At 43.8% G+C, this 17380-nt stretch overlaps 1 protein-coding gene across 3 annotated transcripts in view; it reads left to right on the top strand.

The window, feature by feature from the left end:
• LOC134211673 (uncharacterized) overlaps positions 1-17380 on the top strand; it is a 207576-nt gene that overhangs the window by 36542 nt on the left and 153654 nt on the right. The window contains exon 1 of one of the 3 annotated variants that reach the window (XM_062688791.1): positions 9844-10641. The exons of the other annotated variants lie outside the window; for them this stretch is intronic. The gene's annotated coding sequence lies outside the window, so the exon portion shown is untranslated. Of the gene's footprint in view, positions 1-9843; positions 10642-17380 lie in introns of those variants that run through there. 3 annotated transcript variants of the gene reach the window in all.

Here is a 17380-nt window from a genome sequence, read left to right on the forward strand (position 1 = left end):
CCATACGCAGGACCAGGATGACTGATGAGCGCTGGCTGGAAGGTCTCGACTGCAATGGGAGGCTCCAGGGCTTCCATAGTGCTATATGTTGTGCATCCTGGTGAGGAGAGCTGATTCTTTTCGGTGAAGATTTTGCTGTTTAAGAGTTGTTCGGAAGACGAACGAAGGATCCATTTTTTTGATTCAAATCAAAAGGGCGTACAGTAACCCCTTCCGGCCAATACCATGCGTCGCTGATAACGTTTGAAAATGTTTTACAAACTGTTATTTTAAAAGACACAAACGAAAGATCTGCTATGTTTTTGCCTCGAGGAACTAGTTTTGTCACTTTTATTAGGGACGGGTGTGCATTCGAAATGTCGGAGGCGTAAATTTTGACGTCCTCTTCACTTTGATCTGGTTCAAAGGGTGTTACGTAGAAAGATTCGAGATCGTTGGCCTGGAGATCACTATTGGCAACTTTCAAACCCGAATTTCTAGGTTTAGTCTTACTTCCGTTGGCTTGCCCCGAAGAATCATCCGACGCTTCGAGATTGTTGGAGACAATATTGCTTTGACCGAATCGCGTGCTGACTAAATCTGCGCTGGTGGACGGCCGCATTGATTTATGAGATGAAGCTGCTGGGGTTGAGATATTCATTCGGGGTGGGTTGAGGTTGTTCGAGGTCTTGGGTGGATTATCAATTATTTGAACGCGTTTGTTTGCTCCGATGATGAACTTCTCCGGAAGATGGGCGATTGAGCTGTTGACTTCATCTAACACTTCGAAAAAAGAAGTTTCATCGCAGGATCTTGAACGATTTACTGGGTCAGCATCATCCAAGGTAAGCTGGTCGATACTTTGCAGGAACGTCGTTTGTTGATGCGAATTATTGCTGGTTTTTGACTGATTATTGCCATACAGTGATTTGTTGATCATGCGAAGATTTTCGCCATAATTACCCAGACGCGTGTCTTGTTTCGAAACTGTTGTGTTTTTGCCTTTCTCCGCCTTGCCACCGATTTGCTCGCAACAAGTTGCATTCGACGCAGACTTCTATCCCATTGTTTCCTATTGAAAATGGGCCAGATCGGATCGGCCAAAATACTTTTTTTACGGAATAATCGCGTAAAAAAGTGTCACTCATTTTTCGGGCACTTATCCTCAACCGATCTGCTTGCAACAAGCCAAATTGGCCAAATCGGACTATGTGCTCAAAAGTAATGGCCAAAATACTATTTTTTATAATGCACGAGAAAGGCACCATCACCGCTAGGTGGATTAATCAGGGTTTTTGAATAAAAAATGTTTAGGATTAGTAGGATAAGACGAAAATAAAATGTAAACATATTTTTTTACTGTTAATGTTATGTTAATGTAAAAATTGTTATAAATTTGTAACGTAAAAACTTGTAATGTGAAAATTGTAAAACCAAATAATGGGCAAGCAGGATTGAACACGGAGAAATAGGAAAACTCAGAAATGGGTGATTTTTCACCCACCTTCGAGAAAAGTGGACTAACCCACAAGGTGGGTAAAAGGTCTTTACTCATAAGTGAGTACGAGTCCTGTACGTCAAAATTGATGTGCATTTTTCACCCATCTTCTCGAAGCAAGATTTTCGTCTGATGGGTGAAAAGTACCCATGTACATGAAAAATAATGGTATGAAATTTGGAGATAATTCTATACAAGATTATCGAGAAGATTATAAACCAAAGACCATATTATGTGCTAATAAATTGTTGTTTATTTAATTGCAAAAACATAAATTACATTGACAGTAACATATTTAAACTGAACAGTAATTACAGATCCTTAAACCACAGTGCTTCTGACACATTTTTGTTGACATGTCTTGTTGGATTTGATAATAATTTGAAGAGAGAAACAAACCCCTGAGGTATCTTTGAATCCTCTCGACAGCGGACCGTTCCAAATCAGCAGGACTTGATCAGAATACCAAGGAATATTGAAAGCTTTTTCTCTTCCTCCATGACGAATGTCCATTCACGGATCTTTTAAAAAGAAGAAAAAAAATCTTAACGAAATTGAACAATGCATGTGTAACAGGCTTACCTATAGGCTATTGAGTGTTGACGAATAATTATCAATAATTTTACGAATAAGTATACATTTTTATTAAATTCTCGAAAAATAATCACTTGCGATGCGGCAATGATCTCTTAACTTCGATCAAGATTGCTAAGTTTATTTTCAGCCTTAATAGAGTGAAAAAGACCCACCTTCGAGACTTCTTAATACAATTTCAAGGTGGGTGCTTTTAACACATTTTCGTAAATTTGGAATCACCCACCTTTTTGACAGCTCCATGCCCATATAGCTCCATATTGCAATTCAAGGTGGGTGATTTTGAAACATAAAATGTGTAATCTGAAATCTCCGTGAATGGGTGGTGATTATTTACTGTGGTAAGAGGGGGAGAAGAACATGTTGGTCGACATAGAAGGAGTGGATAAGGATAATTGAAGTATGATGGAAAAGGTCTATATACATCTGGGGTAAAAAATATTGCTCATTAGCATATTGGCATTCGTGCAATTAAGTCGTGAGTGAGAGTGCCTTTGTATAGAGTCCTATAAGAAGAGTAACGTCATGTGCCACGTTTGACAGGTCTCCTGCTCGTTTGGAACGCGCATTTGTATGGAACTGACAGACGATTCTGTTCCAATTTTGACACTTGACGACACTGTTATTATAGTCACTGTACCTTTGTAGTGCCTCAGTGAAATCAGATGAAAGTGAACGACATTTTGTGGCCCATATAGTTCGTTCAAGACCTTTTGTTCGATTGTGTAATCTGCTAGATTAGCGACCCCGCGCTGCACGATCTACCGAGTCAACGTCTGCGTTGGAGCTCGGTCTAATCACCAAGGACAATTCCGGCACCGTTCCGCCCGAGAGAACCCTTCTCGACGTGGCCAATGCGGTCTCGTCCGTGGTACGTCGATTGCGTCAACGAAGAGTACGCTGAAGCTACGATTGATAGCGTCCCAGTTAGTGACAAGCCACCATATCGACCGATCAAGGTAACCCGTGATCCCGCCATTGCTCTGAGCCAATCAAACCACCAACCCGCCATCTCTTGCCAAGCTACCAGACCTTCCGATAAAGCGACAAAACCGCAATCTTCCTACCAAGCCGCCGTCGACAACCAACTCACCTGCTGTCACCATCGTCGTCAAGTAAAACCACCGGTATGTACCGAACAACAAAAAACCACCCTGAAGAATTCAAACCCACAATCATTGGCGTAACTACAGGGCTCCACCTAGGACTAAATTAGCCCCTCCTAGAATTGTGGTCACTTTCCATTAATCTATGGTCACATGAAGACGTAACTGTAAGCAATGGATTCTCTCCATCATCTCTCAACGAGATAGTTGAATCTATTTTATCAAGTTTTCAAACTTTGAACAATTATTATGTTTTACTACACGTTTTGGCAGTGTTTTTTACTAACCCGAACGTGTTATCTTTAGCTTTCTGACATGGTCCCAAAAGATGCATGGCCTTTCTAAAAGGATTATCAAGGCATCCTCAGAGATTTCAAGGAGAGGTAACTAAAATTTAAATGTGGAAGAACTTGTAATTCTTTCAGATGAATTTATTGCTAAGTTCCTTCAAAACGTACCAAAGTTTTCGAGAGTCCTGAGACATCTCTAAATTTTTTAAGTCTGCGCTGAACCTCGATGAACATTATTTGTAATGTTCAAGTCGTCAATGGATCTGTTGAAAAAGCTGAAGGCCAGTTTGCGAACAGTATACATTATTTGGGTCGACTTTTTTTGTGTTTATAAAATTAGAAAAGAAAAGTTAGCCCCCCCTAGAATTTTTCGTTAGTTACGCCAATGCCCACAATAGCCCAAATAAATTGTATTCCTACTAATTAGCTTTCTTTAATAAACGTCCATAGTCATACCCAACAATACAAGTCCATTACACAAGTCAAATCTCGCTTAACTTTTCAAAAGGTCCTAAGTAACATTTTTGTCATGAATTAATTTGAATAGCGCAATCAACAGAACAACATGAAAGCTTTTGATTGCAATACTTAAATTAATTCATTGAAAAACGTTACTTAGGTCCTTTTGAAAAGTTAAGCGAGAAATAATCAAATAATTCCACAGTTTCCACACCCGTTGTTCCGCGTAGCCCTTCCGAATTACCCAGTAGTATGCCGGCCCTGCGACACAGTTCAGGGGTCTCATGTTACTGAGCTATTGACCGGGAGTTGTTGATCCGCCTTGAGTCTTGAGAGCAAGCCCGTAAGTCTAAGTAAGTCTCAGAGCGCTCATTAATTAGGAAAGAAGCGGATACGAATTTGGTGGATCTGCTGAACACTCTGACTGATTAGAGCTCTGTGTAAAGGTGATATTCCGAAATGCCAAACGCAATGAAATCAGATCTCTGTATAAAATCGAATTCGGACCTCATAAGAAGAAGCAAAAATATGTTTGAACTTCAGTACCGATGCATGGTCAAAACCAGTATTATCCCACTTTTCGTTGAAGCCGAAACTGATTGAGGGGCGCGCCTTCTGAACTTCAGTACCGATGCATGGTCAAAATCAGTATTATCCCACTTTTTGTTGAAGCCGAAACTGATTGAGGAGCGCGCCTTTGTGAGTTGCCACCTCTCAAAGGGTATTAATAGCGGTACCTCAATCTAAAGAGGCCTCGCATTAAGTTTGAGAAATATCTGAATAAAAAACGACTACTTAATTTCTTCTCAATAGAAATAAAGCAGAAAGACATGCACTAAACGAATGACATGGATATACTACAAAATTTCAATGTAATGGACACATTTCCCTTAGCCGGGGCCCTCTTTAGCCGTGCGGTAAGACGCGCGGCTACAAAGCAAGACCATGCTGAGGGTGGCTGGGTTCGATTCCCGGTGCCGGTCTAGGCAATTTTCGGATTGGAAATTGTCTCGACTTCCCTGGGCATAAAAGTATCATCGTGTTAGCCTCATGATATACGAATGCAAAAATGGTAACTTGGCTTAGAAACCTCGCAGTTAATAACTGTGGAAGTGCTTAATGAACACTAAGCTGCGAGGCGGCTCTGTCCCAGTGTGGGGATGTAATGCCAATAAGAAGAAGAAGAATGGACACATTTCACTGCTGCTACCATTCATTTTTTATTTTTTCAATTATTTAGTTTACATCTAAACAGATAACACTGAATCAACAATTTGACGCCACAATACACGGTCCAAGGCCGCATCTCTCCATCCTTGGATACGCCCCACGCTCGCCAAGTCGTTTTGCACCTGGTCTGCCCATCTCGCTCGCTGCGCTCCACGCCGTCTCGTACCTGCCGGATCGGAAGCGAACACCATCTTTGCAGGGTTGCTGTCCGGCATTCTTGCAACAAGTTCTGCCCATCGTACCCTTCCGGCTTTAGCTACCTTCTGGATACTGGGTTCGCCGTAGAGTTGGGCGAGCTCATGGTTCATTCTTCGCCGCCACACACTGTCTTCTTGCACACCGCCAAAGATGGTCCTAAGCACCCGTCTCTCGAATACTCCGAGTGCTTGCAAGTCCTCCTCGAGCATTGTCCATGTTTCATGTCCGTAGAGGACAACCGGTCTTATAAGCGTCTTGTACATGACACACACGACTAGCGTTGTTGTCAGCCGTTAGCAAGGATCCGAGGTAGACGAATTCCTCGACCACCTCGAAGGTATCCCCATCAATCGTAACACTGCTTCCCAGGCGGGCCCTGTCGCGCTCGGTTCCGCACACAAGCATGTACTTTGTCTTTGACGCATTCACCACCATCCCAACTTTTGTTGCTTCACGTTTCAGGCGGGTGTACAGTTCTGCCACCTTTGCAAATGTTCGGCCGACAATGTCCATATCATCCGCGAAGCAAATAAATTGACTGGATCTGTTGAAAATCGTACCCCGGCTGTTACATCCGGCTCTCCGCATGACACCTTCTAGCGCAATGTTGAACAACAGGCACGAAAGTCCATCACCTTGTCTTAGTCCCCGGCGCGATTCGAAGGAACTGGAGTGTTCGCCCGAAATCTTCACACAGTTTTGCACACCATCCACCGTTGCTTTGATCAGTCTGGTAAGCTTCCCAGGGAAGCTGTTCTCGTCCATAATTTTCCATAGCTCTACGCGGTCTATACTGTCGTATGCCGCCTTGAAATCAACGAACAGATGGTGCGTTGGGACCTGGTATTCACGGCATTTTTGAAGGATTTGCCGTACAGTAAAGATCTGGTCCGTTGTCGAGCGGCCGTCAACGAAGCCGGCTTGATAACTTCCCACGAACTCGTTCACTAATGGTGACAGACGACGGAAGATGATCTGGGATATCACTTTGTAGGCGGCATTAAGGATGGTGATCGCTCCAAAGTTCTCACACTCCAGTTTGTCGCCTTTCTTGTAGATGGGGCATATAACCCCTTCCTTCCACTCCTCCGGTAGCTGTTCGGTTTCCCAGATTCTGACTATCAGTTTGTGCAGGCAAGTGGGCAGCTTTTCCGGGGCCATCTTGATGAGCTCAGCTCCGATACCATCCTTACCAGCTGCTTTATTGGGCTTTAGCTGTTGTATGGCATCCTTAACTTCCTTCAAGGTGGGGGCTGGTTGGCTTCCATCGTCCGCTGAACTGACGTAGTCATCTCCTCCGCTGCCTTGACTTTCACTGCCTGTACTCTCAGCGCCATTCAAATGTTCCTCGTAGTGCTGCTTCCACCTTTCGATCACCACACGTTCGTCCGTCAAGATGCTCCCATGTTTATCCCTGCATATTTTGGCTCGCGGCACGAAGCCTTTGCGGGATGCGTTGAGCTTCTGATAGAACTTGCGTGTTTCTTGAGAACGGCACAGCTGTTCCATCTCCTCGCACTCTGCTTCTTCCAGGTGGCGTTTCTTCTCCTGAAAAAGGCGGGTCTGCTGTCTCCGCTTCCGTCTATAACGTTCCACGTTCTGCCGGGTACCTTGCTGCAGCGCGACCGCCCGCGCTGCGTCCTTCTCCTCCAGAATCTGTCTGCACTCTTCGTCGAACCAATCGTTCCGTCGAATTCGACCCATATACCCGACGTTGTTCTCCGCTGCATCGTTAATGGCTGCTTTGACTGTATTCCAGCAGTCCTCAAGAGGGGCCCCATCGAGCTCACCCTCTTCCGGCAACGCTGCCTCGAGATGCTGCGCGTATGCAGTGGCGACATAAGGTTGCTTCAGTCGCTCTAGGTCGTAACGCGGCGGTCGTCGGTACCGAACATTGTTGATGACGGATAAGAAAATTATTTTGAGCTTTTTTAGTGGAATGTTTTCACCTGTCATAAGACGAGTTTGAACAATCCCATTGAATTCCACCACTTAATTGTATCCTGACAGATACGTATTTCGACCTCAACAGTAAGGCCGTCTTCAGTGTCTTGTACTTGACTCGACTCGACTCGAGTCAAGTACAAGACACTGAAGACGGCCTTACTGTTGAGGTCGAAATACGTATCTGTCAGGATACAATTAAGTGGTGGAATTCAATGGGATTGTTCAAACTCGTCTTATGACAGGTGATGACGAATAGTTTTGGGCGCAGTTTAACCATCACCATCATGTTGGCGCCACGATATGTCCTGACGTCGATAATGTCGGAGAAGTACCGTCCATCAATCAGAACGTGGTCGATTTGTGATTCTGTCTGCCCAGGTGTACCGATATGGAAGGCTGTGTTGGAAGTAGGTGCTGCGAATGGCCATATTCTTGGAGGCGGCGAAATCAATTAGTCGTAGGCCGTTTTCGTTCGTCAGCCGGTGAGCGCTGAACTTTCCAATAGTCGGTTTAAACTCCTCCTCTTGGCCAACCTGAGCGTTCAAATCTCCTATGATGATTTTGACGTCGTGGCTTGGGCAGCTGTCGTACTCACGTTCCAGCTGCGCGTAGAATGCGTCCTTATCATCATCAGTGCTTCCGGAGTGTGGGCTATGGACGTTGATTATGCTGAAGTTGAAGAACCGGCCTTTGATCTTCAACCCGCACATTCTTTCATTGATCGGCCACCACCCGATCACGCGCCTTTGCGTATCGCCCATCATTATGGAAGCTGTTCCCAGCTCGTGTGTGTTGCCGCAGCTCTGGTAGATGGTATGATTACCTCTAAACGTTCGCACCATTGATCCCTTCCAACAAACCTCCTGCAGCGCTACGATGCCGAATCCACGGTCCTTGAGCACATCGGCGAGTATGCGTGTGCTCCCGATGAAGTTGAGAGATTTGCAGTTCCACTAACCGAGTTTCCAATCGCTAGTCCCTTTTCGTCGCAGTGGCCTTCGCCGATGGTTCCGGTCCGTACTCTCTTGTTGATTGTTCGTTGCGTGAGTTTTTTTGGCTGGCTTGCAGGGCCTGACACCAAACTGCTGCTGCCAACTAGGATTAAATTTCATTAAAGTAAACAGTCGATACCTCATTAAAATAAAGTTTCAAAGTAGGCTCATTGTGTATTAAAAATCCGACGAACGGGAGTGCGTTTATCCAAGATGAAAGAAAGAGACAGCAAAGCATGCGATGCTGTTCAGTCTTGTGTGCGTTGTTCAGTAAAGCTTGACTTCCATCGCTAGGTTCGCTAGCGTTTCAAAATCATGGAAGGACCACATTCCACGGCAAAGAAGTGTTATGTGATGGTGTTGTATAATTTCCAACAAAGGTAGTGTTTGTTATTTTCTTTAATTTTCAAGAGTACATCCTTGTCACTATTACATGCTGCATATTTAACGAAAACTAGTTGACTCGGCAGACGTTGTTCTGCATAGTAGGAAAAATGAGCGATTAAGGACAAGCATTCTGGAATACAAAACAAAATTCACTCGCGTTTTTAAAGGCACACCACTCAATATGACAGCATCGCACAACTGTCATTTTCATTATTCCACGCATGCTGCGACGCAGAAAAGCTGAAATAATAAATACAAAAGTTGTCCACTGCCTCCGTATTGAGACGAAGAATTACTTACGGAACGTCAGGAAAATCCCCAAGAGAAAATGTATTTAATTCATTTAATTCGTACATAAATTATCCTGGGGAATTTTGAGTGGATGTTGGTAAGAATTGTCCCGTTGGACCTCAAATGGAATTTTAGTGAAACTTCATGAGAATTCCCCGTGGAAATAATTAAAAATCTCATGACGAATCAGAAAAACGTGTTGAGATAAATCAGAAGAATTTACTATGGAAGAGTCACAGATAAACATATGTTGTGATTTTAAATGTATTTTCATGCACATATTTGGAGCATGCAAATAAACGTAACATTCAATCGATCTCACTATTCTTTTAAATCGAAATAAATGTAAACGGTGCTTGCTTGTAAAATTCAATCAAATTTAATATAATATCGAATGTTAATTCGTTTGATGGGATGAGCTGCAATTTTACACGTTGTTGAATTTTCAAAATTATTTGCTGCATATATGCAATGGAAATTTAAAAAAATGTCCAATTTCGAGTTTCGGCTGGTTTGCGTGCAGATTACAAGACAAGAAAAATATTTCTTAAATTTCTACTTTTTTCGATCACTATAGCAGTCCGTCCTAATATTCAGCATATCCCATCCATAGAAAAGGCGGATTGTTTAATCCATTTGTTTGCGCGACCCTATGTCGTTAACGCTCTTCGCATCACATAAAGGATGTCAATAATACATACATCACCATTCCATGATCTATGCTAAACACAACATTGTTCCGGTTTCCACAGCGTTCCACTCTCTGCTCCACGCTCTCGTGGGTCTATGCGCTCTTTCTCACAGCCAACCACCCAACCGAGAAACTTGCACTCCATCCACCCAACGCCAAGTCGATTCCACTGAGTCGCGAGGGGGCTTTCGGTCAGCCTGCATGTGCCGTTGCGTTGTCTTTCTGGTCTCTGGTCGGTTTATGTTCTCCGTTCGCTAAAATTTACCGCTGCTGGCGCTTGTTCTATTGTTTTTGCTGCAGTATAAAAAAGTGTTCGCTGTTTGGCCATCAACGGGAAAAGAAGATGATCCAGTAGCAGTGCATCGTTTGGTGAAACTCGCGACGACTGTCCATTTTCGTTCTTTGTTCTGGCGCTTGTGAACGGATACTTCTCGCCACGTTGCGGAACTTACTCGCAATTGTAGGATACAAAAATAGCACAACTTCCGCTCCATAGGCGATTCGATGTGTGTATGTTTTTGATTCGAGCGATAAAAGAAGCGTCACGGGATAGTGGGTCCCGCTAGTGGACAGCCTAGAGGAAACGACTTGGGAAGCCAATCGGCTCAGTACCGGAAGTGCAAATTTAGTGAGGTTCGTAAACTATCCGCCGTTGACAGTTCGGAGCCGAAAGGAAGTGGAATATATCGGTCGGAGCAAGAAAAAAAAAGACGTGGAGTGTGGGCAGAAAAAATCTTGATAAATTAAACCCTAACTAGCTGACGGGCTAAAAGACGGCCACTGTGGGATGAAGTGAAAAAGTGTAATTTATTTTTTGCTCATATCAGTTATGTTTCTCCACTGTCAGTTACTAGCAGAAAACAAGCTTTCGGTGGATTTGTTGAGCAACAAAAATCTTTGCTGAACGGTGTTTCGAAGGACTCGGGACCAACAGCTCCTACTTTCTCCACGCTGTGGCACAGGCAGACGTCTTTTCATGGTAAGATTTTTTGGGTAGAGAGCAATCATTCTTCGTTGGAAGCCATACGATCCTGCTGGGTTCTTTTCCATCATCACTCTTATGGCGGTATTCTCCGCAACCAGTATTCAATCTCACCATAGCTTTAACTAATAGTTCAAGAATTAAAGATGTGTTCTAGATACGTTTGTAGCAAGTGCCCTTTGCACGATTTTACGTGGCATTCACTGTTAGATTTTGCGGTTTTTTCTTGTTTTTGACGTTTGAATTTTACTAAACATTTAGTTGACTCAACGTAGAAATTCATTAAGAATCAAATAAAAATTAGGTAGCATTTAAAAATTTGCGGGAAGAAGGTGGGCCGAGAAATTTATGAAATCCCTGTATACAATCAGTGTCGATTGCGATGCTAATAGCAATTTTATATAGAACAATGTCGGTACCATCATATTTGTTCACTTTACTGAATGTTGTGTTTCAACGGTCAACAATAAAATGTATACACAAACATTTGCAAGGCCCATGACAAGTAGCACAAACAACAAGTCTTGTAAATGGGAAGAACAGCTTGTTAATTAACAAAATCGCATTTAGGTACAGGTTACTTCATACCTTCACAGAAAAAAATACACGTGACAGAACCCCGTTTTCGAAGTGAAATTATAGCCTTTGGATACATTTTTTTATGCTTACGAGGAAGAGAAAAAAGGAAACGTATCATGTCAGCCTTCTATAGTTCAGCGGTTTTATGTGCAGCCTGTACAGTAAGACCATGCTAACGTTTGCTGGATTCAATGCCGCCCAGGATATAGGTCTTATATGTTGGCCCTATGTAACCCTTATGCTGCTCAGGACCAATGGGTACGTGAGTACCTACCGTGGAAGCGTTTTTCGAATTAAATCTTTTTTGTGCATCCCGTAGCGTAGTTGACTACACGTTCGCCTTATAAGCGAACGGTCATGGGTTTGATTCCCAGAAATGGGGTGCGCGTCTTACCGACACGGCTGCCCGATGGCGACTGATAAAATTTTCTTCTCGAAGGCATTCCTCCAACGTACCCGAATAAATGGCAACCGAACAATGCAATGACAATTAGATTCACGATATAAACAAATGGACACAATGGACTCACAATGAGATGGACCAGCAATGAATAACAATAACGAATGTCTAAAAATAAATTATATGTGAATTCTGTACAAATATATTGAACGTTTCTTTCACTGCTTTTCAAGGCTCTAATAATAATTCGACCTCGTACGTAAACGGCTGTCGTGATCCTCATTGATATCATATCATTGACGATGAAAATAATATTACAGCGAAAGTGTCATGTTTGGTTTATTTAAAAACAGCAGATAATCTTGATTATGGCTTAGCCTTCCACATAGATGTAATTGCAAGCTGATTAGGTCACAATCTTTGAATCATTTCAATGGAACGCTAACTGATAAATAAAGGCGCCAGTTTTCTTTCATTGTCATTTAAAAATAGCATTCCTAGCCGCTTTTACCATTCTATTAAGGTAAATACGAGATTGACATGCAGGGGTGCCAGATATACGAACATTTTCTATTTTAGCATTAGCATTGTTACGGTGTAATTCGTAGATTGGACACTAGTGATACTCATGTTTTTCTTTTGAGATCCTTATCTAGAATGCTATCAGAAATCAAGAAGGGGAGTGGTCCTTGATTCCAGTCTTAAACAAAAATAACAAAAGCATGAGGATTACTACTCCTGGCCACGCCCATCTTCACCGTAACTAGGGAGAGGAAGGAAGTGTTGATGTAGTACTTACTTAACGAGAGGCCACCGACTTAGCGACACCCTCATAAGTACTACGGAGTTGGATAATGAGGAAGGTATTCGTTGGGTCAGGATTTGCCTGTAGCTGGCAATGTAACCGTGGTAGATCTTACCCCGTAACACACCACGTAAAGGTGTCTACCCAGCATTACGGGTCATACGAACATTTTCTATTGCGTACAAAGATCATACTATTTGGGAAGCATTTATTAACTACCTACTTAACACTTAAAGAAGCAAAGGGGGTTTCGTGAACTGTGAGCATTTAAAATCAATTTGTGTATGTGAAGTGCAACATAAAGGGAAGGGGGTTAAAAGCTTCCCATTCTAGTGTAACGTAATTAATGGATTTTCCCTTGCAGACTTATGGCTTCAGTCCGGTCACATTTGCCACAATACGAAGTACCTACGATCTCAAATAGCCTAGCATAAACATCAAAATACATTGTCATCATTGCCTTTTAAAATGATGAAGTTTTAGGTGTCATACGACCTGTTTAAAAAAATGGAAATACAGTATCTTTTGTTGCTTCGTAGAATCTTAAAGTTTGAGGTGTCACACGAATATAGGAAATGTTTATTTCGTAGCACCTCCGGATTGTGCTCGATGGCCAGATTAAACCCAGGCCCAGGAACCGTAAAACATCATTACCAAAATGATGCATCCCGAAATCATGAAGTTTGAGGTTTCACACGACCTATTTTGACTCAATTTAGGAAATGGCCATTCCTTATGTCCCCTCAATTGTGGCCGAATTGATCCGAAGCAGCCCAGTTACTTTAAAAGTTTAATGCCCATCATTGCATTGAGTAATTATTAAGTTCGAGGTGTCACACGATCTATTTTAACTCAATTTATGAAATGACCATTTCGTTGTTCTGAAACTCTAGAAGTATCGTTACCATGATTTTTTTGTAAAATCATGAAATTTCAGGTGTCGTACGTAATCAAGAAATGTGGTTTTCTCATCAATTTAAATTTTTGGCTTAACCCTTTCAGGACGACTTTTTTTACATTGATTTAACATACAGATTTGGGTTTTTCCGCTCGATCCTGCCAAAACTAGAATAGAAAGAACTAGAAATGTGTTGAAATATGTTTTTTGGGTGTCCTAGGCCATCCAAACTGTTCTGAAGTACACATTCTCGAATGCATCAGAAAATATATTTTCAATATATTTTCAATTTTTTCTGCCAAACTTCTTGTGTAACAGATTCACTTAATCATAAATCGCATCGGACATCATTCAACGCCATAACTGAGGATCTCCTACAACGAATGTACTCATAAATTGACATGAAATATTTTCCGTTTTCCTTTTGCGATCAAAATAACATAAGTCAGTCAAAAAGCCGCTTGGTGCGGTTTGGCTGGACCCCGACCATATCTAGAAACAAAATGTCGAAAGCTCGTAATATGTTCAAAAATATCTATGTGATCATAAGACATGAAATTATCAAGTTTTGAATTAACGTAACCTATTTTAGGTTCTCCAAAACAACCTGGAGTTCATAACATACGATCTACCCGATCAACCAATCCCGATTTATTCGTGCAGCGCTAAACATTCCAGCAGGTCTATTGAGCCGATAAGATTTCATTCATTACTTTTAGAAACTACTACAGGCCTTTTTGGATCTCCAAAACGTCATGGAATTTAAAATATGCAATCTATTCGATCAACCATGTTCTGAACGTTGTATCCGTGCAGCGCTAAACAACCCAGCAGGTCCAATGAGCCAATGCCCAATAGAATTTCACTCATTATGATTATTAGTTACTACAGATCTTTACGGTTCTTCGAAACGTCCTGGAATTCGAAACATGCGATCTACTCGATCAACCTAGTCCTGAACAATGTATACGTGCATCGCTAAACAACCAAGCAGGTGAATTGAGCCGATATGATTTCCTGAACGCAGTCCTGAACGATGTATCCTGAAAGTCCTGAACGATGTATCTGTTTAGCGCAAAACATCACAGCAAATCCATTGAGTCGATACGATCTCATTCATTATTTTCACAAGCTACAATAGGCTCTCCATGGTCCATGTTCTTTGACTCGATGTCGACTAACTAAAATTACCATACTAAAATAATTTTCTCGGTTACTCTGATGGTTATTTCGAACAATTTACCAAGGAACTTCTATTCCACATCTCAATGTATGCTTGAGTGAGTCAATGGTCCTATTATTAGCGACTTATAGAGGATCGGTTGTATTCATTCATTTATTTAGTTAACATCTAGACAGATAACACTGAATCAACAATTTGACGCCACAATGCACGGTTCGAGGCCGCGTCTCTCCATCCTCGGATACGCCCCACGCTCGCCAAGTCGTTTTGCACCTGGTCTGCCCATCTCGCTCGCTGCGCTCCACGCCGTCTCGTACCTGCCGGATCGGAAGCGAACACCATCTTTGCAGGGTTGCTGTCCGGCATTCTTGCAACATGTCCTGCCCATCGTACCCTTCCGGCTTTTAGCTACCTTCTGGTTCGCCGTAGAGTTGGGCGAGCTCATGGTTCATTCTTCGCCGCCACACACCGTCTTCTTGCACACCGCCAAAGATGCTCCTAAGCACCCGTCTCTCGAATACTCCGAGTGCTTGCAAATCCTCCTCGAGCATTGTCCATGTTTCATGTCCGTAGAGGACAACCGATCTTATAAGCGTCTTGTACATGACACATTTGGTGCGGTGGCGAATCTTTTTTGACCGCAGTTTCTTCTGGAGCCCGTAGTAGGCCCGACTTCCACAGATGATGCGCCTTCGTATTTCACGACCAACGTTGTTGTCAGCCGTTAGCAAGGATCCGAGGTAGACGAATTCCTCGACCACCTCGAAGGTATCTCCGTCTATCGTAACACTGCTTCCCAGGCGGGCCCTGTCGCGCTCGGATCCGCCCACAAGCATGTACTTTGTCTTTGACGCATTCACCACCAGTCCAACTTTTGTTGCTTCACGTTTCAGGCGGGTGTACAGTTCTGCCACCTTTGCAAATGTTCGGCCGACAATGTCCATGTCATCCGCGAAGCAAATAAATTACCTGGATCTGTTGAAAATCGTACCCCGGCTGTTACACCCGGCTCTCCGCATGACACCTTCTAGCGCAATGTTGAACAACAGGCACGAAAGTCCATCACCTTGTCTTAGTCCCCGGCGCGATTCGAACGAACTGGAGTGTTCGCCCGAAATCTTCACACAGTTTTGGACACCATCCACCGTTGCTTTGATCAGTCTGGTAAGCTTCCAGGTAAGCTGTTCTCGTCCATAATTTTCCATAGCTCTACGCGGTCTATACTGTCGTATGCCGCCTTGAAATCAATGAACAGATGGTGCGTTGGGACCTGGTATTCACGGCATTTTTGAAGGATTTGCCGTACAGTAAAGATCTGGTCCGTTGTCGAGCGGCCGTCAACGAAGCCGGCTTGATAACTTCCCACGAACTCGTTCACTAATGGTGACAGACGACGGAAGATGATCTGGGATATCACTTTGTAGGCGGCATCGAAAGTTCTCACACTCCTGTTTGTCGCCTTTCTTGTAGATGGGGCATATAACCCCTTCCTTCCACTCCTCCGGTAGCTGTTCGGTTTCCCAGATTCTGACTATCAGTTTGTGCAGGCAAGTGGCCAGCTTTTCCGGGCCCATCTTTATGAGCTCAGCTCCGATACCATCCTTACCAGCTGCTTTATTGGTCTTTAGCTGTTGAATGGCATCCTAAACTTCCCTCAAGGTGGGGGCTGGTTGGCTTCCATCGTCCGCAGAACTGACGTAGTCATCTCCTCCGCTGCCTTGACTGTCACTGCCTGTACTCTCAGCGCCATTCAGATGTTCCTCGTAGTGCTGCTTCCACCTTTCGATCACCACACGTTCGTCCGTCAAGATGCTCCCATCCTTATCCCGGCGCATTTCGACTCGCGGCACGAAGCCTTTGCGGGATGCGTTGAGCTTCTGATAGAACTTGCGTGTATCTTGAGAACGGCACAGCTGTTCCATCTCCTCGCACTCCGCTTCTTCCAGGCGGCGTTTCTTTTCCTGAAAAAGGCGGGTCTGCTGTCTCCGCTTCCGTCTATAACGTTCCACGTTGTGCCGGGTACCTTGCTGCAGCGCGACCGCCCTCGCTGCGTCCTTCTCCTCCAGAATCTGTCTGCATTCTTCGTCGAACCAATCGTTCCGTCGACTTCGACCCATATTCCCGACGTTGTTCTCCGCTGCGTCGTTAATGGCTGCTTTGACTGTATTCCAGCAGTCCTCAAGAGGGGCCCCATCGAGCTCACCCTCTTCCGGCAACGATGCCTCGAGATGCTGCGCGTATGCAGTGGCGACATCAGATTGCTTCAGTCGCTCTAGGTCGTACCGCGGCGGTCGTCGGTACCGAACATTGTTGATGACGGATAGTTTTGGGCGCAGTTTAACCATCACCAGATAGTGGTCAGAGTCGATGTTAGCGCCACGATATGTCCTGACGTCGATAATGTCGGAGAAGTGCCGTCCATCAATCAGAACGTGGTCGATTTGTGATTCTGTCTGCAGTGGTGATCTCCAGGTGCACCGATACGGAAGGCTGTGTTGGAAGTAGGTGCTGCGAATGGCCATATCCTTGGAGGCGGCGAAATCAATTAGTCGTAGGCCGTTTCCGTTCGTCAGCTGGTGAGCGCTAAACTTTCCAATAGTCGGTCTAAACTCCTCCTCTTGGCCAACCTGAGCGTTCAAATCTCCTATGATGATTTTGACGTCGTGGCTTGGGCAGCTGTCGTACTCACGTTCCAGCTGCGCGTAGAATGCGTCCTTATCATCATCAGTGCTTCCGGAGTGTGGGCTATGGACGTTGATTATGCTGAAGTTTAAGAACCGGCCTTTGATCCTCAACCTGCACATTCTTTCATTGATCGGCCACCACCCGATCACGCGCCTTTGCATATCGCCCATCACTATGAAAGCTGTT

The sequence above is a fragment of the Armigeres subalbatus genome, chromosome 2, assembly GCF_024139115.2.
Source record: "Armigeres subalbatus isolate Guangzhou_Male chromosome 2, GZ_Asu_2, whole genome shotgun sequence".
NCBI classification, from domain to species: Eukaryota; Metazoa; Arthropoda; class Insecta; order Diptera; family Culicidae; genus Armigeres; species Armigeres subalbatus.